Genomic DNA, 25,716 nt, shown 5'->3' on the forward strand with positions numbered 1-25,716 from the left:
GGGACTGGAGATAGTGGACATGGCCTAGCGTTTGCACCTGCTATTATGTACCAGCTACTTATTGGTTGTTGTATCGGGGACCAGGCTGCTTTACCTAGTCAGTGGGCATGACTGGCTTAGTGGGTATGGCGTGGCGTTTCTACGCACTGTTAAGGTTTGGCTGCTTATTGGTTGTCCTATCAGAGACCAGCTGCTTTACCTAGTTAGTGGACGTGACCGGCCTAGTGAACATGACCTGGCGTTTCCACCCGCTTTTACGAGTCCACGATGGATATATCCATAGTCAATGAGATTTGTAAAGATAATCTCAGTGTGATTACATAACTGCAACATAAAAGATTAATTTACTTGGATATCTATTGCTTTCCATACAATAAATATACAAATGATTTTGTGTCTATCAATAATGGTACAGCAAGTAGGAAACTCCGGCATGCAGGGAACGCTAGGCCATGCCCGGTTTCTGATACAGCAACCAATAATCAGCTGGTCCGCGATAGCGCATGGAAACGCCAAGTGATGCCCAGAATCTGATACAACAGCCAATAAGCTGCCGGTATGTGACAGCGTGTTGAAATGCCTGGCCATGCCCAGTCCCTGATACGACAATATAATAGCGGCTGGTCCGTGATAGTGCATGGAAACGCCAGGCCACGCCCGATGTCTGATATGACAACCTATAAGTGGCTGGTCCGCGATAGTGCGTGGAAACGCCAGGCCACGTCTAATGTCTGATATGACAACCTATAAGCAGCCAGTCCGTGATAGCATGTGTAAACACCAGATGATGCCCATTAAGCTGGTCGCGCCCACTAATAACTCCGGGCCCCGATACTGCAAGTATGCCTGCACATGGCCTAAGGCTTCATTCAGCCATCCTCTTTTTTCATGCATATGAAAATAAAGACTTTTTATTCCAGTGCAATAGATCTAATTTTTGTCCATTTGTCTGTTTCTACCATCAAGGTGGCGTCTGTTTTTCTTACATGCAAAAACAATTATAAGCTTCTCCTACACATTAGACCATGATGCAATGTGCAGAAACACTTTTTTTCCCATTTTTTCTACAGGTGTCCACAATGAAATTCACGATCACATTTTTTGCTCTTTTGCTTGGTTCTTCTAATGCAATTTCCCTTTCTTTTTATGGGTTGTGAGTGACAGATGGTCAGGGGTCTAGGGTTGGCTTCAGTAGGCCATATTTCTTTTCAGGCGGGCCCAAACCTTGCCTGAGAAAATGCTAACTGAACTCACACTGAATGAAGTTCATATGTTCAGTTTTGATGTCTTTTAACCGCTTGCCCCTTTTTTTCATATGTAAAACGAGCTCTGATGTCCGAATAATGCCTAAATACATCTCTTAGATTCTCTGAAGACTCCAAGCTAAAAAAAAAATGCTAAAAAATGCTGACTTTAAAATTAGGTGGAAAATATTTGAAAAAGCGTTATATAGCCATTCTAAAATTGATCTTCAAAGTAAGTACTCCAGCTTCATCATGTCTAATAGATCTAATTAACCCCAAGGGTTTCCTTCATATCATTTTGGTAATACTAACTTCAGAAAGTGTTTTATTGCATTTTTTGAGTTATGAAGAGTTTGAACAGGGAATCCCCATTTATTCAATGGGGTTGACAAACAGATATTTTACTTGGAGGCTTCCTGCTTACATATAGCATTTTTTAGGCTTATAAATTCATTACATTCAAGTGTTTGGGTTTTTTACAATTTGTCACATTTTTTAAGTTTATGGGAAATTGCATAAAAAAAATTACTGCATTCTAAAAAGGAAAAAAGCAAAATCCCAAAATATGCCCAAAAGTGTGGAAAAACGGGTGCAACCCCCCCTCCCCCGACTGTAGTGGGTTTCATATTTCTATATATTATCTTACAGTCAATATCTGGCAGCATCAGGTTTTTTTGTCTTTCTACTTCTCATCCCATCCGTTTGGTTTTCCATATGTCATGCAAGTGTGCGATTCATTTCTCACCTTGGCATCTGTATGACATTGTTCTATGCTATAGAATGGTAATGCATTGTAAAAAATGGACGGAAATACAAATTATGCTTGTGACGTCCGATTTTTTTTCTCGCTCCCATTGATTTGCATTGGCGAGTCTTGAGTGTATTATGCGACTATACGCAGAATGCTGGGGATTTTTTCTTCACCCAAAAAACAGCTGAGAAAAAAAAATCTCAGATCAGCACTGCTTCATTGTTTAAAGGGAAACGTCACCAGAACCACGAGCAGTTCCGGGTGCATATTGCTAATCCCTGCCTAACTGTCCCTGTATCTAGTAGCATAGATAAAGGGATCTTTAGAAAAAGTATTTCTAAAGATCTTTTATATTATGCCAATAAGTGCAGGGAGTAGTCCCAAGGGCGTTATATCCCTCGTCTAGTCCTCTTAGAATGTTAGCATGCTCACAGGGGTGTACTAACAAGCTATTCAATTCAGCATCACCAGTTGTGATGCACGTACCTGTGTTTGCTGTGACCACTGATCTGAATGCCGGGCACTTCTGGTCAGGCACAGTATGAATCCGAGTGTATGCGTCCCGACTTCAGAGAGGTCTAGTGCACATGAACGGAAGTTCCCGGCATTCCGAAGACCGAACACAGGTACGCGTGGCACCGCTGGTGATGCTGCATTAAATAGCAGGTTAGTACACCCCTCTGGGCGTACTAACATGCTAAGAGGGTGGACTAGTCGGGGGATATAATGCTCTTGGGACTAGTCCCCTTGCTCATTAGCATAAGATAAAAGATCTTTAAAAATACTTTTTCGAAAGATCCCTTTATCTATGCTAGTGTGTCGCCCAGGGAAGGGGGTACTCGGTCCCGGACGGTTGCAAATGGAAATGTCACTCTGGTGGCCATTGCCCAGTCCCGTGTCCTGGGGCTTCTCTTGTAAAAGGGAAATTATTTAAAGTAGGGGTGAAAGTTAGTGTATGTGACGCCACCTGTTAAGGGTGTAGAACTGCCGCTGCTGAATGTGGGTACTCTCAGGGCTGGTGGTGGTGGTTGCAGCAATGATTTTGGGCCCTACGCAGCTAGAGCCATGCCTGGGAGTTGTGACGGGCAATAACGGAGACCACACTAGGTTGTAATGAACAGTCTCTACTTACGCCGACCCGTGGATGACTGATTCAGGTCCCATGGAGTATCAGTGCCAATGTAGTGACTCAGGTTGCTCTGTCCCCAGCACTCTCTGTTGGTTGGGTCCCCATATCATAGAGCGTTTGGGGCCCAACTGTCCCTTTTGGGGTACCAGTCTCCTTCTCCATATGGCGGGCAGTGCGGACTCTGCGGGGAGGTAAGTGTCCGAACCCCGATCCTAGTTCACTGCTGATGCCCCCAGATTATTTGATTCGGTGAAGTCCATGAAGGTGTCCTCAACGTGCTGGTGATTATCAAGCCGTGTAGAACTGGCACCTGATCTAGGGCCCTGTGCCCCGTACATGCTGCAGTCCAAGCGGTACTTGTCGGTACCCACCCTGGCAACCTCTCTCCTGTGCCCCCGGGTCAAGCTGGCTAATCCCAGGACTCGTTCCTAACTCTAGGCGACTATCCCCTTACTGATTAACCCTTTAGTCCCGGTGTGGAGTGGAGAACTAGGATTTTGGTTGTGCTTTGGTGGTATCAGTACTGGTACTCCAGGTCCCAGGGGGTAGGTCCTACATCCCCAAGAGGATGCAGTTCCTTGTAGTGCCCTGAGTGGCTCAGGGGTACTACATTCCCCCTTGGTTAAACACAGCACGTCCTCGGGCTGTAAGCAAAATAGAGTTTTATTAAACTGGAAGAAAAAGGGTAAATTGGTTAAATACATAACATTCTTCCCACACAGGGGAGGCTAAATTCTTGAACGTTGCAGCAACCCCCCATCAACCCACCACCCAAAGGTCCCCAGAACCCTCTAAGAAGGCAGGTCACCGGTCCTTGTGGTGACCAGGTCTGGGCCATCCCTGTACCAGACCTTTCCTCCAACCTTCCTCTCCATGGTGGCGGTACAAGTGTCCTGATGGCAAAGTGGGATTACTCTGGGAGGCACACTTGGTGCAACTATTTACAAGACACAAGTTTGTGTTGGCTGCTGCTAGACCTGCAGCCTGGGTCCATTTTTACCAAACATATCAATTTGCAGAAAATCAGGTGACTTTTCCAGGGATTATACATTAGTAACCTATTCAATCAACATTTTCAATTATGCAGACTTTTCAAGAAAAATAACAAAAACAAACATAAAACAACAACAACTGCTGGGGTAGCCTGGTTCCGCTACCACAGCGTGGAGGACTTTGGAAATGGTGGGGAGGTAGGAGGAGCTGGTAGGGACAGATCACGGATGTTCTGCACATCCAAAGCGTACCATCCCCTCTCTCCGTGGTGCCTGGTATACAGTCATATGATAAAGTTTGGGCACCCCTATTAATGTTAACTTTTTTTCTTTATAACACTTTGGGTTTTTGCAACAGCTATTTCAGCTTCATATATCTAATAACTGATGGACTCAGTAATATTTCTGGATTGAAATGAGGTTTATTGTACTAACAGAAAATGTGCAATCCACATTTAAACAAAATTTGATCGGTGCAAAAGTATGGGCATCCTTATCAATTTCTTGATTTGAACACTCCTAACTACATTTTACTGACTTACTAAAGCACTAAATTGGTTTTGTAACCTCATTGAGCTTTGAACTTCATAGATAGGTGTATCCAATCATGAGAAAAGGTATTTAGGGTGGCCACTTGCAAGTTGTTCTCCTATTTGAATCTCCTATGAAGAGTGGCATCATGGGCTCCTCAAAACAACTCTCAAATGATCTGAAAACAAAGATTATTCAACATAGTTGTTCAGGGGAAGGATACAAAAAGTTGTCTCAGAGATTTAAACTGTCAGTTTCCACTGTGAGGAACATAGTAAGGAAATGGAAGAACACAGGTACAGTTCTTGTTAAGCCCAGAAGTGGCAGGCCAAGAAAAATATCAGAAAGGCAGAGAAGAAGAATGGTGAGAACAGTCAAGGACAATCCACAGACCACCTCCAAAGACCTGCAGCATCATGTTGCTGCAGATGATGTCAATGTGCATCGGTCAACAATACAGCGCACGTTGCACAAGGAGAAGCTGTATGGGAGAGTGATGTGAAAGAAGCCGTTTCTGCAAGCACGCCACAAACAGAGTCGCCTGAGGTATGCAAAAGTACATTTGGACAAGCCAGTTACATTTTGGAAGAAGATCCTGTGGACTGATGAAACAAAGATTGAGTTGTTTGGTCATACAAAAAGGCGTTATGCATGGAGGCAAAAATACACGACATTCCAAGAAAAGCACTTGCTACCCACAATAAAATTTGTTGGAGGTTCCATCATGCTTTGGGGCTGTGTGGCCAATGCCGGCACCGGGAATCTTGTTAAAGTTGAGGGTCGCATGGATTCAACTCAGTATCAGCAGATTCTTGACAATAATGTGTAAGAATCAGTGATGAAGTTGAAGTTACGCAGGGGACGGATATTTCAGCAAGACAATGATCCAAAACACCGCTCCAAATCTACTCAGGCATTCATGCAGAAGAACAATTACAATGTTCTGGAATGGCTATCCCAGTCCCCAGACCTGAATATCATTGAACATCTGTGGGATGATTTGAAGCGTGCTGTCCATGCTCGGCGACCATCAAACTTAACTGAACTGAAATTGTTTTGTAAACAGGAATGGTCAAATATACCTTCATCCAGGATCCAGGAACTCATTAAAAGCTACAGGAAGCGACTAGAGGCTGTTATTTTTGCAAAAGGAGGATCTACAAAATATTAATGTCACTTTTATATTGAGGTGCCCATACTTTTGCACCGGTCAAATTTTGTTTAAATGCGGATTGCACATTTTCTGTTAGTACAATAAACCTCATTTCAATCCAGAAATAATACTACAGTTATTAAATATATGAAACTGAAATAGCTGTTGCAAAAACCCAAATTGTTATAAAGAAAAAAGGTTAACATTAATAGGGGTGCCCAAACTTTTTCATATGACTGTATGTGACCACGTCACCCAGATGCAGGTAACGGTCGGGATGTCCCTGTTTCAGGTGGTCCAGCACATACCTGCAGGACACAAATATGCCAGCATGCATACCGGGCTCCTTTATGAACCCCCAACCTTTCTGCTAGTCAAACTTGTCAACGGTGCCCTGGTACCAGACCCCACGGGCTGCCCAGGTGGCTTGGCACAGGCTCTGCTTTTCTTGTAAATCTCGGGCCGTCACTTGCCTTTTCTTGGCAGCCCGAGCCCGCTGCTTCTTGTTCAGCTGCCGGATGGTGGGTGGACAGGCCTCCTCATCCATGACAGCCCTCTGTGCCCCAGTAGCCATTCCGGACTCCCTCTCGAACTTCACGCTCCACGAACCCGGATAACCCGCATCTGGATCACTGTTAGCGGATTTCAGGTCAGGCTGGTCACCGGCGCCTTCTTTAGTGGTCGTCGGGTCTTTCAGGGCTGCGTACCGCAGCCTAGCCGGGTCCAGAGTGGTCGTGGATGGAGGCGTTGCGACCTGGTCTGGCCATGGAAGGAGGCGGCGTGGCCTGGTCTGGTCTGGCCACGGACGGAGGGTCTGGTGCTACCGGCTGGTCAGTGGGCACAGGTGTTACTGGTTCTGCGACCATGGGGACGTGCTGGGCAGAGAAGGTTGCCACGCTTACCGGCTACTGGTGCTGCTCCTCGTGCAGAGCCCGTTTAGCTTGGGTTTGCACCACCACCACCATCCCCATCATCTTCGAGCGCCAGTCCTCGATCTGATGAATCATCTGCAGCTGCATCCGTATGATGGTGAGCCAATTTTTCAGAATTAAAGATGGCAACAGTCTTTGCACAAACAGTCCATTAAATACCGTTCCTTAAGGCACACGTCACCCGAGTTAACGGGCCTTGTCAGTATCCTGTTCGTGACACCAGAAATAGAAGCTGTGTCACCCAGGGAAGGGGGTACTCATTCCCGGGCGGTTGCAAATGGAATGTCACTCTGGTGGCCGTTGCCCGGTCCCGTGCCCTGGGGCTTCTCTTGTAAAAGGGGAATTTTTTCAAGTAGGGGTGAAAGTTGGGCCCTACGCAGGTAGAGCCGTGCCTGGGAGTTGTGAAGGGTAAGAACGGAGACCACATAAGGTTGTAATGAACAGTCTCTACTTACTCCGACCCGTGGATGACTGGTTCAGATCCCATGCAGTAACAGTGCCAATGTAGTGACCCAGGTTGCTCTGTCCCCGGCACTCTCTGTTGGTTGGGTCCCCATAGCATAGAGCGTTTGGGGCCCAACTGTCTCATTTGGGGTACCAGTCTCCTCCGTACGGCAGGCAGTGCGGATCCTTTGGGGAGGTAAGTGTCTGAACCCCGATCCTAGTTTACTGCTGATGCCCCCGGATTATTTGGTTTGGTGAAGTCGATGAAGGTGTCCTCACTGTGCAGGTGATTATCAAGCCATGTAGAACTGGCGCCTGATCTAGGGCCCTGTACCCTGTGCGTGCTCCAGTCCCAGCGGTACTTGTCCGTACCCGCCCTGGCGACCTCTCTCCTGTGCCCCCGGGACGCCGTCACATGGACCCAGCTCGAGCACGTCCGCTCACCTCTCTGTGTGCCACTGTTCTCTTCCCCTCCCACCAAGCTGGCTAATCCCAAGACTCGTTCCTAACTCTAGGCGACCATCCACTTACGGATTAACCTTTTAGTCCCGGTGTGGAGTGGAGAACTAGGATTTTGGTAGTGCTTTGGTGGTATCGGCACTGGTTCTCCAGGTCCCAGGGGGTAGGTCCTGCATCCCCAAGAGGATGCAGTTCCTTGTAGTGCCCTGAGTGGCTCAGGGGTGCTACACCGTGTATACAGGGGATGGTTAGTGAGGGATTAGCAATATGCACCCAGAACTGCTCGTGGTTCTGGGTGCATATTGCACCTGAAAGGTTCCCTTTAACCTTGGTGCGAGTGCAATCTGATTTATTTTTTTTTAGCAGATTGCACTCGGTGTACTTTAATGCAGATGTGAGCGAACCCTATAAATGTATATCACCAAATACCTATGACACAAATTGCCAAAATCAGTAAAAAATGGATCCCGTATGAATCATACATATCACATCCGTGTTTTTGGTTGTTTTTATGGGCACCCAGAGACTTGGATTCGTCTCATTTGAAACACAGAAGCATTTAGGACACGCTGTAACTTTTCCCACGCACCTACTGTCATCTGAACAGCCTATCTGAATAACATCGGTGCCATGTGCTGTCAGTGTGATATTTGATTTTATCACGAATAGCACATGTAGGTATATTGCACGTGTCTGAACAAGCCAAAAAGTTCTGTATTCTTATGGTGCAATAAAATTGCATTTTTGGCTACGACATTTGCAGAATGTAAAAAACCTGATTTGATTTCACCATGTAAATGAATCCTTGGATTTGGCACACAGGCACAAGAGACTTGGACATGATATACCGTCATTCCTCAGTGAAGGCAATTAAAGTGACACCACCGCCTCACCGTGATTCAGTCGTTACCCAATAAAGCTGGATAAAGTCCAAGGATGTGAATACATTTTATTGACATATTTGTTTTCGCCTAGGATATAAATTCCAGGCATGGTGTCACGCTCCCCGGGTCCTCCGCTCCGCTCCCCGGGTCCTCAGCCCCGCTCCCCGGCTCACCTGCCACGCTCCCCGGGTCCTTGGCTCCGGTGCCCGTCCTTCCCAGGCCCCCTGGTCTCCGATCGCGGCGCCCGACGGCCTCCCAGGCCCTGGCCGGCTCCCCTGCGTCCTCTTCTCAGCCTCCTTCCCTGGCTTCTGGCACCCGGGCTGCGCGCATGCGCATTAGGGCGCGCGCGCGGTCACTGACCCTTCTTAAAGGGCCAGCGTCCATTAACAGGAAATGAGGCTGAACAGGTACAGGGTATATAGGGGTGTATTGTCCAAGAGGGCGGGGCCTGATCTTCGTGTTTTCTGAGCTAGGAGTCAGGTCTCCTTGTGTTTTCCTGCCATACTTACGTATCTCTCTTCTAGAGCTGATCCCGCCTCGCCATCCAGCCCTGCTGAATCCCGAGCCCCGCACGCTGTCCGTCTGCCATCTGACAGTCCGTACCATCTCGGATCCCTGCGGTGACCCGTCATCTCGCTCCAAAGGTTCCGGACCCCGCCTGACATCATCTTGGCTTCCGAACCTGAGCTACGTCACCCGGACTGCCATCTGTGACTCCGTGGTCCCAGGGACTCCTCCGCTACCTTCACTTGCACGGACTGTTCTGCTGCCCATCAGTGCTTCAGCTACCGGACTCCCTACCACCATCTTAGAGTTCGGCCCAGTGGATCCACCTCCTGGGTCTGCCCGACCGCCCGGCCCTGACAGTAAGATCAGGCCATGGATCCCGCTGCAGCACTATTGGCCCTGCAAGAGGAACTCCAACGCCAGCGTGAAGTCCAGACCCGCATGCTGCAATTTATGACCTCCGTGGACACCCGCCTGTACACGTTACAAGCATCAATGACGCCTGCGGCAACCAGGTCCCCCACTAGGCAATCCACGGCTCCCGCACCAGTGGCAGCCGCGTCGGATGCCTCCCGACTCCGTTTGGCGTCACCACCTCGTTATGCTGGAGATCCCAAGACCTGCAGGGGCTTCATAAACCAATGTTCCCTTCATTTCACGCAGCTGCCACATCTGTTCGCCTCCGACCAAGCCAAGGTCGCCTTTATCATGTCTCACCTGGAGGGCGAGGCACTGGCGTGGATGAACCCCTTGTGGGAGAAGGAGGACCCCATGACCAAGGATCTTCAAGAGTTCCTGCAGGCCTTTCGTAGTACTTTTGACGAGCCGGGACGCGCCTCTGCGTCTGCTTCATCACTTCTCCGCCTACGTCAAGGAACACTGACGGTGGGCCAATACGCCATCCGTTTCCGCACTTTGGCTTCTGAGCTCGGGTGGAATAATGAGGCCCTGACAGCCGCCTTCTGGGAAGGACTTTCGAGTCGCATCAAAGATGAGTTGGCGGGTCGTGACGTGCCCTCCACCCTAGATGCCCTGATTGCCCTAGCCACTCGAGTGGACATTCGTTTTCAGGAGCGCTCCAAAGAGCTGGTTCGTGAGCGACGTGCGGTACGGCACTCCTCCCCGCCACAGAAATCCTCTGTGCCACAGTCATCAACAGCTGGGATTCCTGTCCACGAACCCATGCAGGTTGACCGAGTACGACAGTCTGACCAACGTCGAGCAGAGCGGCTCGCCAAGGGCCTCTGCTTTTACTGCGGAGAGGGCACACACCTGCTACGCTCCTGTCCAGAAAGGCCGGGAAACTCCAAAGCCTAGGGTTGGTAGGAGAGGCCACCCTAGGTGCTGGGTCTCTCTCCGATCCGGTTATGTGGACTGTGCAAGTGTCTACGGGAGAGACGCGCTTCACGGCTGAGGCATACCTCGATTCTGGAGCAGCAGGCAATTTCATCCAGCAGGCCACGGTGGACAAGTACCAGCTGCCTGTTACTCTACTCGAGAAGCCCCTAGTGATTGCCTCTGTGGATGGGAGACCCCTCTCTGATACCATCTCCTGGGTCACCAGACCGGTCGAACTGCGTATCGGTGCCCTGCACACCGAGAACATCGCTCTCTACGTCCTACCACACATGTCCCATCAAATCCTGCTGGGACTTCCCTGGTTGCGGACACACGAACCATCAGTCAGCTGGGGTACTGGCGAAATCACCCGATGGGGCCCTGCTTGTCATGAGAAGTGTCTGAAGTCCATACAACCCATCCGACGACCTCCGGTTCCAGAGAACCTACCGGAACTGCCCTCGGCCTATTGGTCCTTCGCAGACGTTTTTGACAAGAAGGAGTCTGAGGTACTTCCGCCACACCGTCCCTACGATTGTGCCATCGACCTGCTTCCAGGAACAACACCACCTCGAGGACGGATATATCCGTTGTCTCCCGCCGAAACCAGGGCCATGTCTACCTACATCACAGAGAGCCTGGCAAAGGGATTCATCCGGAGATCCTCCTCTCCTGCGGGAGCAGGCTTCTTCTTCGTTAAGAAGAAAGAGGGTGACCTACGCCCATGCATCGACTACCGGGGTCTGAATCAGATCACCGTCAAAAACAAGTACCCTCTGCCGCTCATCCCCGAATTGTTCGACCGGCTCAGAGGAGCCCGTGTGTTCACCAAGCTGGATCTGCGGGGTGCATACAACCTAGTTCGTATCCGCTCCGGGGACGAATGGAAGACCGCGTTTAATACTCGCGATGGGCACTATGAATACTGCGTGATGCCCTTCGGCTTGTGTAACGCACCAGCAGTCTTCCAAGAGTTGGTGAACGACATATTCCGGGACCTTCTCTACATCTGTGTAGTAGTTTATCTGGATGACATCCTTATCTACTCTCCGGACCTCCAGACCCACAGAGAGAACGTACAGCTGGTTCTACAAAGACTGAGAGAGAATCGTCTCTACGCCAAATATGAGAAGTGTGTCTTTGAGCAGTCTTCTCTCCCTTTCCTGGGTTACATCATCTCGGGCACTGGACTGCAGATGGATCCAAAGAAGGTCTCCTCCATACTCAACTGGCCTCCCCCTTCTGGACTGAAGGCAATCCAACGGTTCCTGGGATTCGCCAACTACTACCGCCAGTTTATCCCTCACTTCTCTGCCCTGACTGCTCCTCTCTCCGCTTTGACCAAAAAGGAGGCTAATCCAAAGGACTGGTCACCTGCGGCCGACGCCGCGTTTTGCTCACTGAAGCGAGCATTTGCCTCCGCGCCTGTACTCCACCGTCCGGAGTTAAACCGCCAGTTCACCTTGGAGGTAGATGCCTCCTCCTCGGGAGCCGGAGCAGTGCTCATGCAGAAGTCCTCCTCCGGCAAGATGGTGACGTGCGGTTTCTTCTCCAAGAGCTTCTCAGCACCTGAACGCAATTACACCATCGGTGACCGAGAACTATTGGCGGTCAAACTGGCTCTGGAGGAGTGGCGCTACCTCCTGGAAGGAGCAGTGTACCCCGTGATTATCTACACGGACCACAAGAACCTGGAATACCTGCGGTCCGCTCAGCGACTGAACCCACGGCAAGCCAGGTGGTCCCTATTCTTTGCCAGGTTTGACTTCCAGCTCCATTTCCGACCCGCGGACAAGAATGTACGCGCTGATGCCTTGTCTAGGTCTTTCATGCCCATGGAACAGGAGGAAGAGACTACCCAACCCATCATCTCTCCTAGCAAGATCATTTCGGTGGCCCCTGTCACCCTGGCCCAGATACCGCCCGGAAAAACCTATGTCTCTGAGACTGACAGGCAAAAAGTGTTACACTGGGGTCATGCCTCAAAAACAGCCGGTCATGCAGGCCAGAAGAGAACATGGGGTGCGATTGTACGCCATTACTGGTGGCCATCCCTTCGCAAGGACGTCGCTGCTTTTGTCTCTGCCTGCTCCTCTTGTGCCAGAAACAAGACGCCCAAACACCTGCCCTATGGCCGTCTTCTGCCTCTGCCTATACCCTCAGTTCCCTGGCAACACATTGCGATGGACTTTATTACGGACTTGCCATTATCCTCTGGACACACAGTCATATGGGTCGTGGTGGACCGGTTCTCCAAAATGGCCCACTTCATCCCCATGGCTGGACTCCCCTCTGCTCAGGAACTCGCGGAAGCCTATATCCATCACATCTTCCGCTTGCATGGCTTTCCATCCCACATCGTGTCCGACAGAGGAACTCAGTTCACCTCCCGCTTCTGGAGGGCGCTCTGCAAACACCTAGGAGTAACTCTGGACCTTTCTTCCGCATACCATCCTCAGTCTAATGGCCAAGTGGAGAGGGTCAATCAAATCTTGACATCCTTCTTACGTCACTATGTCAACACCCATCACGACGACTGGTCCACGCTTCTGCCTTGGGCTGAATTCTCACATAACCACCACATCAGTGAGTCGTCCTCCAAATCTCCCTTCCATGTCGTTTACGGACTTCAGCCCTCCGTTCCATTGCCTGTATCCCCATCTTCGGATGTCCCTGCGGCTGATACTGTAGCCCGTGACTTCGCTACCATTTGGGACTCTGTCAAGGCGTCCCTTGGACGCGCTTCCCAGCGGATGAAGAAACACGCTGACAAGAGGCGTCTGGACCCTCCGTGTTTCTCTCCTGGTGACCTGGTCTGGCTTGCTTCCCAGTACATCCGATTGAAGATACCTTCCTACAAGCTGGGTCCTCGCTACATCGGGCCGTTTAAGGTCCTCGCCAAGATCAATGAGGTCTCCTACAAGCTACAGCTCCCGGCCACGATGAGGATACCCAACTCATTCCACGTCTCCCTGCTCAAGCCGGTTGTCCTTGGTCCCTTCTCCGCTGCTGCCAGTCCGGCTCCTCCACCTATTGCCGATGACGACATCTATGCGGTAAGGGATATCGTGGCCATGAAGACCGTACGAGGTCGACAGTTCTTCCTGGTGGACTGGGAGGGGTATGGTCCTGAGGATAGGTCCTGGGAGCCCAGGGAGAACGTGGGCACTCCTCTGATCCGTGCCTTCATGTCCCGGTTGCGGGGAGGGGGGCGTGGGGGGGGGGGGTACTGTCACGCTCCCCGGGTCCTCCGCTCCGCTCCCCGGGTCCTCAGCCCCGCTCCCCGGCTCACCTGCCACGCTCCCCGGGTCCTTGGCTCCGGTGCCCGTCCTTCCCAGGCCCCCTGGTCTCCGATCGCGGCGCCCGACGGCCTCCCAGGCCCTGGCCGGCTCCCCTGCGTCCTCTTCTCAGCCTCCTTCCCTGGCTTCTGGCACCCGGGCTGCGCGCATGCGCATTAGGGCGCGCGCGCGGTCACTGACCCTTCTTAAAGGGCCAGCGTCCATTAACAGGAAATGAGGCTGAACAGGTACAGGGTATATAGGGGTGTATTGTCCAAGAGGGCGGGGCCTGATCTTCGTGTTTTCTGAGCTAGGAGTCAGGTCTCCTTGTGTTTTCCTGCCATACTTACGTATCTCTCTTCTAGAGCTGATCCCGCCTCGCCATCCAGCCCTGCTGAATCCCGAGCCCCGCACGCTGTCCGTCTGCCATCTGACAGTCCGTACCATCTCGGATCCCTGCGGTGACCCGTCATCTCGCTCCAAAGGTTCCGGACCCCGCCTGACATCATCTTGGCTTCCGAACCTGAGCTACGTCACCCGGACTGCCATCTGTGACTCCGTGGTCCCAGGGACTCCTCCGCTACCTTCACTTGCACGGACTGTTCTGCTGCCCATCAGTGCTTCAGCTACCGGACTCCCTACCACCATCTTAGAGTTCGGCCCAGTGGATCCACCTCCTGGGTCTGCCCGACCGCCCGGCCCTGACACATGGCTGCGGAGAATACAGCTCCATGGAGAAAACAGCAGATAAGTTGGGGGTTTCCCCTCCCACAAAATGAGTACTTTTAGGAATACATACACAGCCGTATTCAGATGTATGAAATTAATTTTCACCATGCAGAAAATATAGTGAAGTACCAAAAATAATGTAATTTAAAGTTTATTTCCCCCAAAGTTAAAAGTTACCACTCTATGCATAGGATAGGGGAAACTTACAGATTGCTGAATTCTGACTGCTAGGACCCCCAGCGATCCCAAGGAAGAGGCTCTTGCACAGCCCTGTAGTGAATGGAGCAGATGTAACACCCTGGGGTCGAGGGATTTTCACCCGACTCGTCGCCGGGCCGGGGGTGCAAATCCTCTGTATTGTCATGGGCTGGCCTTGCCCATTTTCATGACCCTGAGGTGTACAGAAGGTAGAGAAGACGGTGGACGGGAGGAAGGATGGAGGATGGGGGTGGTAGTGACGGGGTTGACGGTGAGGAAAGTCTCTTTAGATCGTGACGCCACCTGTGGTCCGCGGCCAGGGATGGGCTGCCGCTGCGGGTGCTACTCTCCGATGCTGATGGTGAAGGTCGCAGCCGGGATGGTGTCGCTTCCCACAGGCGGAGCAGGGTTACCCCGGGGAGGATGATGGAGGATGGATGGGGGTGGTGGTAGTCCCCATTGGCACCGCAGCACTGGGCAATGGCGACGGCAAATGAGAGGCAGAGGCAGGGGCTGCAGTTCCAGGTCTTTTACTCACTGGTAGCTCAGACCCAGAGTACTGATCTCTGCCACGATGGGCTCCAGCCGATCCCGGATAGTCAGTGGTTACCACCAGTGCCTGTGAAATTCTTTCAAGTGAAGTGTCCCTCGGTTGCTATCCGGAACCCGGGCCGAGCCTCCAGCTCCAAGCCATGGGCCCATGGAGAAAGAGAAACACTCTACTCCTGTTGTCTGTGTGAGATGTTATCTGAAGCTGTGCCAGAAAAGTCTGCTCTAGTGAGATGGTTGCGCCTACTTCTTACCCCAAGTGGTGCCTGCCCCCAGTGGTTGTCCTAGCGACTGGGGAAGTCCCATGCTTCATGATGGCTAACCTCCCTGTCTGCCCTAGTCCACCCCCCTGTGGGAAAGCACCTTACTGTTGTATTTGTGTGCTTTTGTGAAGGCATCGGCAGTTAACCCCCTACTATTCCCGGATGGATATTACCCATGAAATGAGGTGTAATACCCTGTGGCGCCTGAAGTCCAGGGGCGCCACACAGAGATACGTATGTGCAGCCTCCACTCAATTTATGGGTCTGTGTGTAATAAGTGGTGTACTCAGCTTCAGCAGAAATCCCAGAGACAATTTTGGAATCACTTAGGGGTTCCAGCACCTGCACCCCACCGGTCAGCAAGATATACCTCATCCCTTGGATAGGGGATAACTTGCAATTTTGGGAAAACCTCTTTAATGTTTGGGTATATTACACATATTTGTGAATTATATTTATGGATTAAAATTAAAGAGCTTACCCTGAGCACTGATGGCTGTGATTCGCTGCAACAGTCAATTGACTAGAAGGGCTCATCATCGGCCGCTTCTCTAGAGAAGTCCCATTCTAATTTTCTGACCGAAGAACGGTAACATTATTACTTCAGGTCCCGTTGTAGACCCCCAACGCAGCCTTCTCTGAATCCATAGGGTAACAGCAGATAAGGGATAGGGATAGGTTAGGGATACAACATAGACATACAGGTGCATCTTAATAAACTAGAATATTATCAAAAACTTAATTTAGTAATTCAATACAAAAAGGGAAACACATTATATAGAGTCATTACACACAGAGGGATCTATTTCAAGTGTTTATTTCTGTTAATGTTGATGATTATGGCTTACAGCCAATGAAAACCCAAAACTCATTATCTCAGAAAATTAGAATATTACAGTCATATGAAAAAGTTTGGGTACCCCTATTAATGTTAACCTTTTTTTTTATAATAATTTGGGTTTTTGCAACAGCTATTTCAGTTTCATATATCTAATCTCTGATGGACTGAGTAATATTTCTGGATTGAAATGAGGTTTATTGTACTAACAGAAAATGTGCAATCCGCATTTAAACAAAATTTGACCGGTGCAAAAGTATGGGCACCTCAATATAAAAGTGACATTAATATTTTGTAGATCCTCCTTTTGCAAAAATAACAGCCTCTAGTCACTTCCTATTTGACCATTCCTGTTTACAAAACAATTCCAGTTCAGTTAAGTTTGATGGTTGCCGAGCATGGACAGCATGCTTCAAATCATCCCACAGATTTTCAAGGATATTCAGGTCTGGGGACTGGGATGGCCATTCCAGAACATTGTAATTGTTCCTCTGCATGAATGCCTGAGTAGATTTGGAGCGATGTTTTGGATCATTGTCCTGCTGAAATATCCATCCCCTGCGTAACTTCAACTTCGTCACTGATTCTTGCACATTATTGTCAAGAATCTACTGATACTGAGTTGAATCCATGCGACCCTCAACTTTAACATGATTCCCGGTGCCGGCATAACACTTTGGGTTTTTGCAACAGCTATTTCAGTTACATATCTCTAATAACTGATGGACTCAGTAATATTTCTGGATTGAAATGAGGTTTATTGTACTAACAGAAAATGTGCAATCCGCATTTAAACAAAATTTGATCGGTGCAAAAGTATGGGCATCCTTATCAATTTCTTGATTTGAACACTCCTAACTACATTTTACTGACTTACTAAAGCACTAAATTGGTTTTGTAACCTCATTGAGCTTTGAACTTCATAGATAGGTGTATCCAATCATGAGAAAAGGTATTTAGGGTGGCCACTTGCAAGTTGTTCTCCTATTTGAATCTCCTATGAAGATTGGCATCATGGGCTCCTCAAAACAACTCTCAAATGATCTGAAAACAAAGATTATTCAACATAGTTGTTCAGGGGAAGGATACAAAAAGTTGTCTCAGAGATTTAAACTGTCAGTTTCCACTGTGAGGAACATAGTAAGGAAATGGAAGAACACAGGTACAGTTCTTGTTAAGCCCAGAAGTGGCAGGCCAAGAAAAATATCAGAAAGGCAGAGAAGAAGAATGGTGAGAACAGTCAAGGACAATCCACAGACCACCTCCAAAGACCTGCAGCTTCATCTTGCTGCAGATGGTGTCAATGTGCATCGGTCAACAATACAGCGCACGTTGCATAAGGAGAAGCTGTATAGGAGAGTGATGCGAAAGAAGCCGTTTCTGCAAGCACGCCACAAACAGAGTCGCCTGAGGTATGCAAAAGTACATTTGGACAAGCCAGTTACATTTTGGAAGAAGATCCTGTGGACTAATGAAACAAAAACTGAGTTGTTTGGTCATAAAAAAAGGCGTTATGCATGGAGGCAAAAAACCACGGCATTCCAAGAAAAGCACTTGCTACCCACAGTAAAATTTGGTGGAGGTTCTATCATGCTTTGGGGTTGTGTGGCCAATGCCGGCACCGGGAATCTTGTTAAAGTTGAGGGTCGCATGGATTCAACTCAGTATCATTAGATTCTTGACAATAATGTGCAAGAATCAGTGATGAAGTTGAAGTTACGCAGGGGACGTATATTTCAGCAAGACAATGATCTAAAACACCGCTCCAAATCTACTCAGGCATTCAAGCAGAGGAACAATTACAATGTTCTTGAATGGCCATCCCAGTCCCCAGACCTGAATATCATTGAAAATCTGCGGGATGATTTGAAGCATGCTGTCCATGCTCGGCAACCATCAAACTTAACTGAACTGGAATTGTTTTGTAAACAGGAATGGTCAAATATATCTTCATCCAGGATCCAGGAACTCATTTAAAGCTACAGGAAGCGACTAGAGGCTGTTAATTTTGCAAAAGGAGGATCTACAAAATATTAATGTCACTTTTATGTTGAGGTGCCCATACATTTGCACTGGTCAAATATTTTGTTTAAATGCGGATTGCACATTTTCTGTTAGTACAATAAACCTCATTTCAATCCAGAAATATTACTCAGTCCATCAGTTATTAGATATATGAAACTGAAATAGCTGTTGCAAAAACCCAAATTGTTATAAAGAAAAAAAGTTAACATTAATAGGGGTGCCCAAACTTTTTCATATGACTGTATATAAGACCAACTGAAAAAAATGATTTTAAACTCAGACATGTAGGCTACTGAAAAGTCTGTACAATAAATGCCTCAATACTTGGTCGGGGCTCCTTTTGCATGAAATACTGCATCAATGCGGTGTGGCATGGATGCAATCAGCCTGTGGCACTGCTGAGGTGTTATGGAAGCCCAGGTTGCTTTGATAGCAGCCTTCAGCTCATCTGCATTGTTGGGTCTGGTGCCTCATCTTCCTCTTTACAATACCCCATAGATTCTCTATGGGGTTTAGGTCAGGCGAGTTTGCTGGCCAATCAAGCACAGTGATACTGTGGTTATTAAACCAGGGATTAGTCCTTTTGGCAGTGTAGCCAGGAGCCAAGTCCTGCTGGAAAATGAAATTTCCATCTCCAAAAAGCTTGTAGGCAGAGGGAAGCATGAAGTGTTCTAAAATTTCCTGGTAGATGGCTGTGCTTACTTTGGTCTTGATAAAACACAGTGGACCTACACCAGCAGATGACATGGCTCCCCAAACCATCACTCATTGTGGAAACTTCACACTAGACCTCAAGCATCTTGGATTGTGGCCTCTCCACTCTTCCTCTGGGACCTTGATTTCCAAATGAAATGCAAAATTTACTTTCATCTGAAAACAACACCTTGGACCACTGAGCAACAGTCCAGTTCTTTTTCTCCCTGGCTCAAGTAAGACACTTCTGGCATTGTCTACTGGTCATGAGTAGCTTGACACAAGAATGTGACACTTGTAGCCTATGTCCTGGATACGTCTGTGTGTGGTGGCTCTTGAAGCACTGACTCCAGCAGCCGTCCACTCCTGGTGAATCTACTCCAAATTTCAGAATTGCCTTTTCTTAACAATCCTATCAAGGCTGTGGTTATCCCGGCTGCTTGTGAACCTTTTTCTACCACATTTTTTCCTTCCACTCAACTTTTCATTAATATGCTTCGATACAGCACTCTGTGAACAGGCAGCTTTTTTAGCAATGTTCTTTGGTGGCTTACCCTCCTTGTGAAGTGTGTCAATGACTGCCTTCTGGACATCTGTTAAGTCAGCAGTCTTCCCCATGATTGTGTAGCCTACTGAACCAGACTATCGGACCATTTTAAACACTTAGGAAATCTTTGCAGGTGTTTGTGGTAATTATTCTAATTTTCTAAGATAATGACCTTTGGTTTTCATTGGCTGTAAGCCATAATCATCAACATTAACAGAAATAGACACTTGAAATAGATCACTCTGTTTGTAATGACTCTATATAATATATATAAATCAACAAAAGCCTTGATGTACTGGTCCTGAGGAAGAGGTTTCGACCTCAAAACGCGTAGACCGATGAAATAAAAGAAAGATATTATTCATCAACATCTCTACAGTTTCATTTGGCTGATGCGCGGCGTTAACCCCTTCTCTACTCCATTTTGAACGTATTAAATTAGTGAAATAAATTATCATTTTGATGATATTCTAATTTATTGAGAAGCACTTGTATATTATCAAAAGTTATAACACAAGGGCTATTCAGGGAATTTCCATAATTGTCAATATAAAATGGCAAAGAGATATGAAAAACAGCAAGAGAGTCTAATTAAGATACCACAGACTAAATTTGCATATATATACACTACAGTTCAAAAGTTTAGGGTCACTTAGATATTTCCTTATTTTTTAAAGAAAAGCACATTTTTTTTCAATGAAACTAACATCAAATTAATCGAAAATACCTCTATACATTGTTAATGTGGTAAATGACTATTCTAGCTGCAAACGTCTGGTTTTGAATGCAATATCTACATAGGTGTATAGAGGCTATTTCCAACAACCACCACTACAGTGTTTTAATGGTACATTGTGTATGCTAACTGTGTTAGAAGGCTAATGGATGTTTAGCAATCCATTGAAAACCCTTGTGCAAGTATGTCAGCACAGCTGAAAACAGTTTTGCTGATTAGAGCAGCTATAAAACTGACCTTCCTTTGAGCTAGTTGAAAATCTGGTACATAACATTTGTTGGTTCCATTAAACTCTCAAAATGGACTGAAAAAGAGAACTTTCATGTGATACTCAACAGTCTATTCTTGTTCTTAGAAATGAAAAATGTTCCAAGCGAGAAATTGCCAAGAAACTGAAGATTTCTTACATTAATGTGTACTACTGCCTTCAGAGGAGAGCACAAACAGGCTCTAACCAGAGTAGAAAGAGAAGTGGGAGGCCCCGCTGCACAACTGAGCAACAAGACAAGTACATTAGAGTCTCTAGTTTGAGATATCGACACCTCACCTGACCTCAACTGGCAGCTTCATTAAATAGTACCCGCAAAACACCAGTGTCAACGTCTACAGTGAAGAGGCGACTCTGGGATGTTGGCCTTCAGGTCAGAGTGGCTAAGAAAAAGACATATCTGAGACTGGCTAATAAAAGAAAAAGATTAATATGGGCAAAAGAACACAGACATTAGACAGAGGAAGATTGGAAAAAAGTGTTATGGACAGAAAAATTGAAGTTTGAGGTGTTTGGATTACACAGAAGAACATTTGTGAGATGCAGAACAACCGAAAAGATGTTGGAAGAGTGCTTGACGCCATCTGTCAAGCATGGTGGAGGTAATGTGATGGTCTGGGGTTGCTTTGGTGCTGGTAAAGTGGGAGATTTGTACAAGGTAAAAGGGATTTTGAATAAGGAAGGCTATCACTCCATTTTGCAACGCCATGCCATACCCTGTGGACAGTGCTTGATTGGAGCCAATTTCATCCTACAACAGGACAATGACCCAAAGCAGATAGCTGGTATTCTATCTGTAATGGAGTGGCCATCTCAGTCGCCAGATCTCAACCCTATTGAGCTATTGTGGGAGCAGCTTAACCGTATGGTACGGAAAAAGTGCCCATCAAGTCAATTCAACTTGTGGGAGGGGCTTCTGGAAGCATGGGGTGAGATATCTCCAGACTATATCAGCAAATAACAGCTAGAATGTCAAAGGTGTACAAAGCTGGAATTGCTGTAAAGGAGCATTCTGTGACGAAAGCATAGTTTGAAGGAGAAAATTATTATTTCAAGTAAAAATCATTATCTCTAACCTCATCAATGTCTTGACTATATTTTCTATTCATTATGCAACTCATTTGATACAGAAAAATATGATATTTCATGGAAAAGACAAAATTTTCTGGGTGACCCCAAACTTGTAGTGTGTGTGTGTGTGTGTGTGTGTGTGTGTGTGTGTGTGTATATATATCTATATATTTACATATATATATATATATATATATATATATATATATATATATATATATATATATATACAATGAGGAAAATAAGTATTTGATACACTGCTGATTTCGAAGGTTTTCCTACCTACGAAGAATGGAGAGGTCTTCAATTTTTATTGTTGGTAACTTCAACTGTGAGAAACAACAACAAAAAAACCAACAGAAAATCAGTGTAGGATTTTTAAATAATGAATTATTTTATTGCATAAAATAAGTGTTTGCCACAATAGAAAAACAAAAAACAGACCTTAATAATTGGTACAAAACCTTTGTTTGCAATTAGAGTTCAGATGTTTCCTGTAGTTCTTGACCAAGTTGCACACACTGCAGCAGGGATTTTGACTCACTCCGCCATACAGATCTTCTCCAGTTCTTTCAGGTTTTGGGGATGTCACTGGGCAACATTGAGGTTCAGCTCCCTTTAAAGATTTTCTACTGGGTTCAGGTCTGGAGACTGAAATGTTTTTCACGGAGACACTCCTTAGTTGTCCTGGCTGTGGGGTTTTGAGTCATTGTCATGCTGGAAGACCCAGCAATAAATCATCTTTAATACTCTTAATGAGGGAAGGAGGTTGTTGGCCAAAATCTTGCGATACTTGACCCCATCCATCCTCCCTTCAATACAGTGCAGTAGTCCTGTCCAAAAAAAGCCCCAAAGTATAATGTTTCCACCCCCATGCTTCACAGTTGGGACAGTGTTTTTGGGGTTGTACTCATCCTTCCTCCTCCAAACACGGTAAGTGGAGCTGATACCAAAAAGTTCTATTTTAGTCTCATCTAAACACATGCTTTCTCTGGATCATCCAGATGGTCTTTGGAGAACTTCAAATGGGTCTGGACATCTGCTGACGAGAGCAGTGGGACCTTGCGTGCCCTGCAGGATTTTAATCCTTGACGACATTATGTTACTAATGGTATTCTTTGAGACTGTAGTCCCAGCTCTCTTCAGGTCATTGACCAAGTCCTCCCATGTAATTCCTGGCTGCTTCCTGACCTTTCTCAGAATCATCCTTACCTCATGAGCGAGATCTTGCCCTAGTAAGATTGACAGACATCTTGTGTTTTTTCCATTTTCTAATACTTGCGTCATCAGTTGTTGCCTTCTCACCAAGCTGCTTGCCTATTGTCCTGTAGTCCATCCCAGCTTGTGCAGGTCTACAATTTTGTCACTGGTGCCCTTAGACAGCTGTTTGGTCTTGGCCATGGTGGAGAGGTTGGAGTGTGATTAATTGAGTGTGTAAACAGGTGTGTTTTATACAGCTAACGGATTCAAACAGGTGCAGAGTAGGAGTGCTTCTTAAATAAAAAAAAAACAGGTCTGTGAGAGCCAGAATTCTTGTTGTTTGGTAGGTGATCAAATACTTATTTCATGCAATAAAATGCAAATCAATTTGTAGAATTCATACAATATGATCTTCTGGATTTTTTGGGAGAGACAGTTGAAGTGTGCCAATAATAAAACTTACACACCTCTCCATGCTTTGTAAGTGGGAAAACTTGCAAAATCGGCAGTGTATCAAATACTCATTTCCCCATTGTGTGTAGAGCAAGTAGTGTCCAGCAAGTGTCAGAATATGAAAATGAAAAAAATGGTGACAATAGAGGTGACCAAAAACTGAAAAGGCAATACAGAATAATACAACAGCACAATGAAAATGAAATACCTGAATCCAGATAAGATATATGTAATGTATGAGGAATGCATCAAAGTGCTATGGCCAAAACTAGTAAGAAAGGAAAGGGTCAAGTAACAGGTGAGCATAGGGAGGTAAGTAATAGCCAGATTATGATTATTCCCTTCACCTTTCCTTTCATAGGGCTGAACAGGGTGATTCCATGTAAAATCAGGTGAGATGACATGTCACCTATCAAAATGTGGTCCTTGATGTTTAGATCTTTTTTCCAATACATCAACTTCAAGAACTGACTCTTCACCTGCTGTAACATATCCCACCATTAACAGGTGCCATTGTCACGAAATAGTCAATTTCACCTATGAGTGGTTTTAATCTTGCTAACTGGTGTGTTACGGGGGGCTGTCTGATAATAACTGAAAGGAGTATCAGACAGTCAGGGTCCACCGTGCAAAGACTTTGCTGCAGACTATGGCAGAGTGCAATACCTCTGTTAACTCACAGAAGGATATAATAAGTAAGTAAAGCAATTCCTCTCTTACTTGGAGGGTGTGTGGAATGATCTCTGTTAATAATCACAGAGACAAAGGCAATGTGTGCGAAATGGCACCTACCTAGGTCCGCTCTTCTAGTGGTGCAAAAGAGACGAACAGCAGCGTAAGCCGCACAAAGCTCCTACCTGCGTTCGCTCCACTAGTGTGCGAGGACACGAACCACTAGATATGGCACCTGCCTAGGTCCGCTCTTCTAGTGGTGCAAAAGAGACGAACAGCAGCGTAAGCCGCACAAAGCTCCTACCTCTGTTCGCTCCCCTAGTGTGCGAGGATACGAACAACTGCCAGACGCAGTATAAGGAACGTTACCCTAGCGGCAACGTCCACCTACGAGTAGAATCACAAGGCCCAGCCAGACCATGTGCCTCAGGCACCTGCCTATGTCCGCTCCCCTAAGAGGTAAGGATACGGACAGCAGCCGAAGCTGTAAGGTATAAGAACGCTACCCTGCCGGTAGCGCTCACCTAGCATAGACAGAGGAATGCCTAGAGGAACGCGCACAGAGCGTCTACTCATATGCATGAACCAAGAGGACTGAGCACCATGCGGCGTGTGTCAGGGTCTTATATAGACTCTGTGCCTCATCCAAGATGGAGGACACCAGAGCCAATCCGCTGCCAGAACGACAGGAGTGACGTCATGCTGGCCTATCACCGAGCAAGACGTCACAAGCACATGACCAGCGACCACTCGGCATAGAAGGTGTCAGAGACATGTGACCTCGTGTCAGCGATGATGTCACCCGCACATGTGCAATGGCTCCAAGATTGGACTTAGTCTCCGGCGCTCGCACATGCGCAGTAGCAAGAAATCTGGACTTAATCTCCAGCGCTCGCACATGTGCAGTAGCAAGAAATCTGGACTTAGTCTCCAGCGCTCGCACATGTGCAGTAGCAAGAAATCTGGACTTAGTCTCCAGCGCTCGCACATGTGCAGTAGCAAGAAATTTGGACATAGTCTCCAGTGCTCGCAGCAACCGTAACAGTACCTCCTCCTCAAGGGCCCCCCTCCCGGCGATGCAGGTAATCGGCAACTAAGTCGGGAGCATGGACAGCCTCCTCAGGCTCCCAAGAGCGATGTTCCGGGCCATAGCCCTCCCAATCTATCAAGAAGAACCTGCGCCCTCTAACCATCTTAGAACCAACTATGGCTCGTACCTCATAGCTAGAGCGAGAGGAATCAGAGGCAGGAGAGTGCACTTCACGAGCGTGAGGTAAAATAGCCGGCTTTAGCAGTGAGACATGGAATTTGTCATGAATCCTAAGATGGACAGGTAACTTCAATTGATAGACTACAGGATTTACCTGTCGAAGAACCTCATAAGGACCCAGGAAGCGAGGAGCAAATTTGACAGAGCTCACTCTAAGTCTCACGTGTTTTGCAGAGAGCCACACAAAGTCCCCTGGAGAAAAGACAGGAGCCGGGCGACGAAACCGATCGGACACCGTCTTCATACGGTCCTTAGCTGCTTGGATCGACTCTTGAGTCCGATCCCAAACCTCTCTGGCATTAGTTGCCCAGTCGGCCACAAGAGGAGGAGGTGCAGCAGCGGGAAACGGTACCGGTACCCTAGGGTGTTGCCCATTATTGAGTACGAACGGTGTCTGCCCAGTGGCCTCAGCCAGCGAATTGTTAAGGGCAAATTCTGCCCAGGGTAGGAGGGAGGACCAGTTATCGTGGTTCTCAGCAACAAAGTGTCGAAGGTATATAATCATAGATTGATTGGTACGTTCAACCAAACCATTAGTCTCCGGATGGTATGCCGAAGAGAG

The 25,716-nt window shown here is 47.3% G+C and overlaps 1 protein-coding gene across 6 annotated transcripts in view; it reads right to left on the bottom strand.

The window, feature by feature from the left end:
* The window catches only part of SOAT2 (sterol O-acyltransferase 2), a 170,387-nt gene that overhangs the window by 136,628 nt on the left and 8,043 nt on the right, over positions 1–25,716 (bottom strand). For 4 of the 6 annotated variants that reach the window (XM_075337222.1, XM_075337224.1, XM_075337220.1 and 1 more), the window contains exon 2: positions 15,863–16,019. The exons of the other annotated variants lie outside the window; for them this stretch is intronic. The gene's annotated coding sequence lies outside the window, so the exon portion shown is untranslated. The remainder of the gene's footprint in view (positions 1–15,862; positions 16,020–25,716) is intronic. 6 annotated transcript variants of the gene reach the window in all.

The sequence above is a fragment of the Anomaloglossus baeobatrachus genome, chromosome 2, assembly GCF_048569485.1.
Source record: "Anomaloglossus baeobatrachus isolate aAnoBae1 chromosome 2, aAnoBae1.hap1, whole genome shotgun sequence".
Classification (NCBI taxonomy): Eukaryota; Metazoa; Chordata; class Amphibia; order Anura; family Aromobatidae; genus Anomaloglossus; species Anomaloglossus baeobatrachus.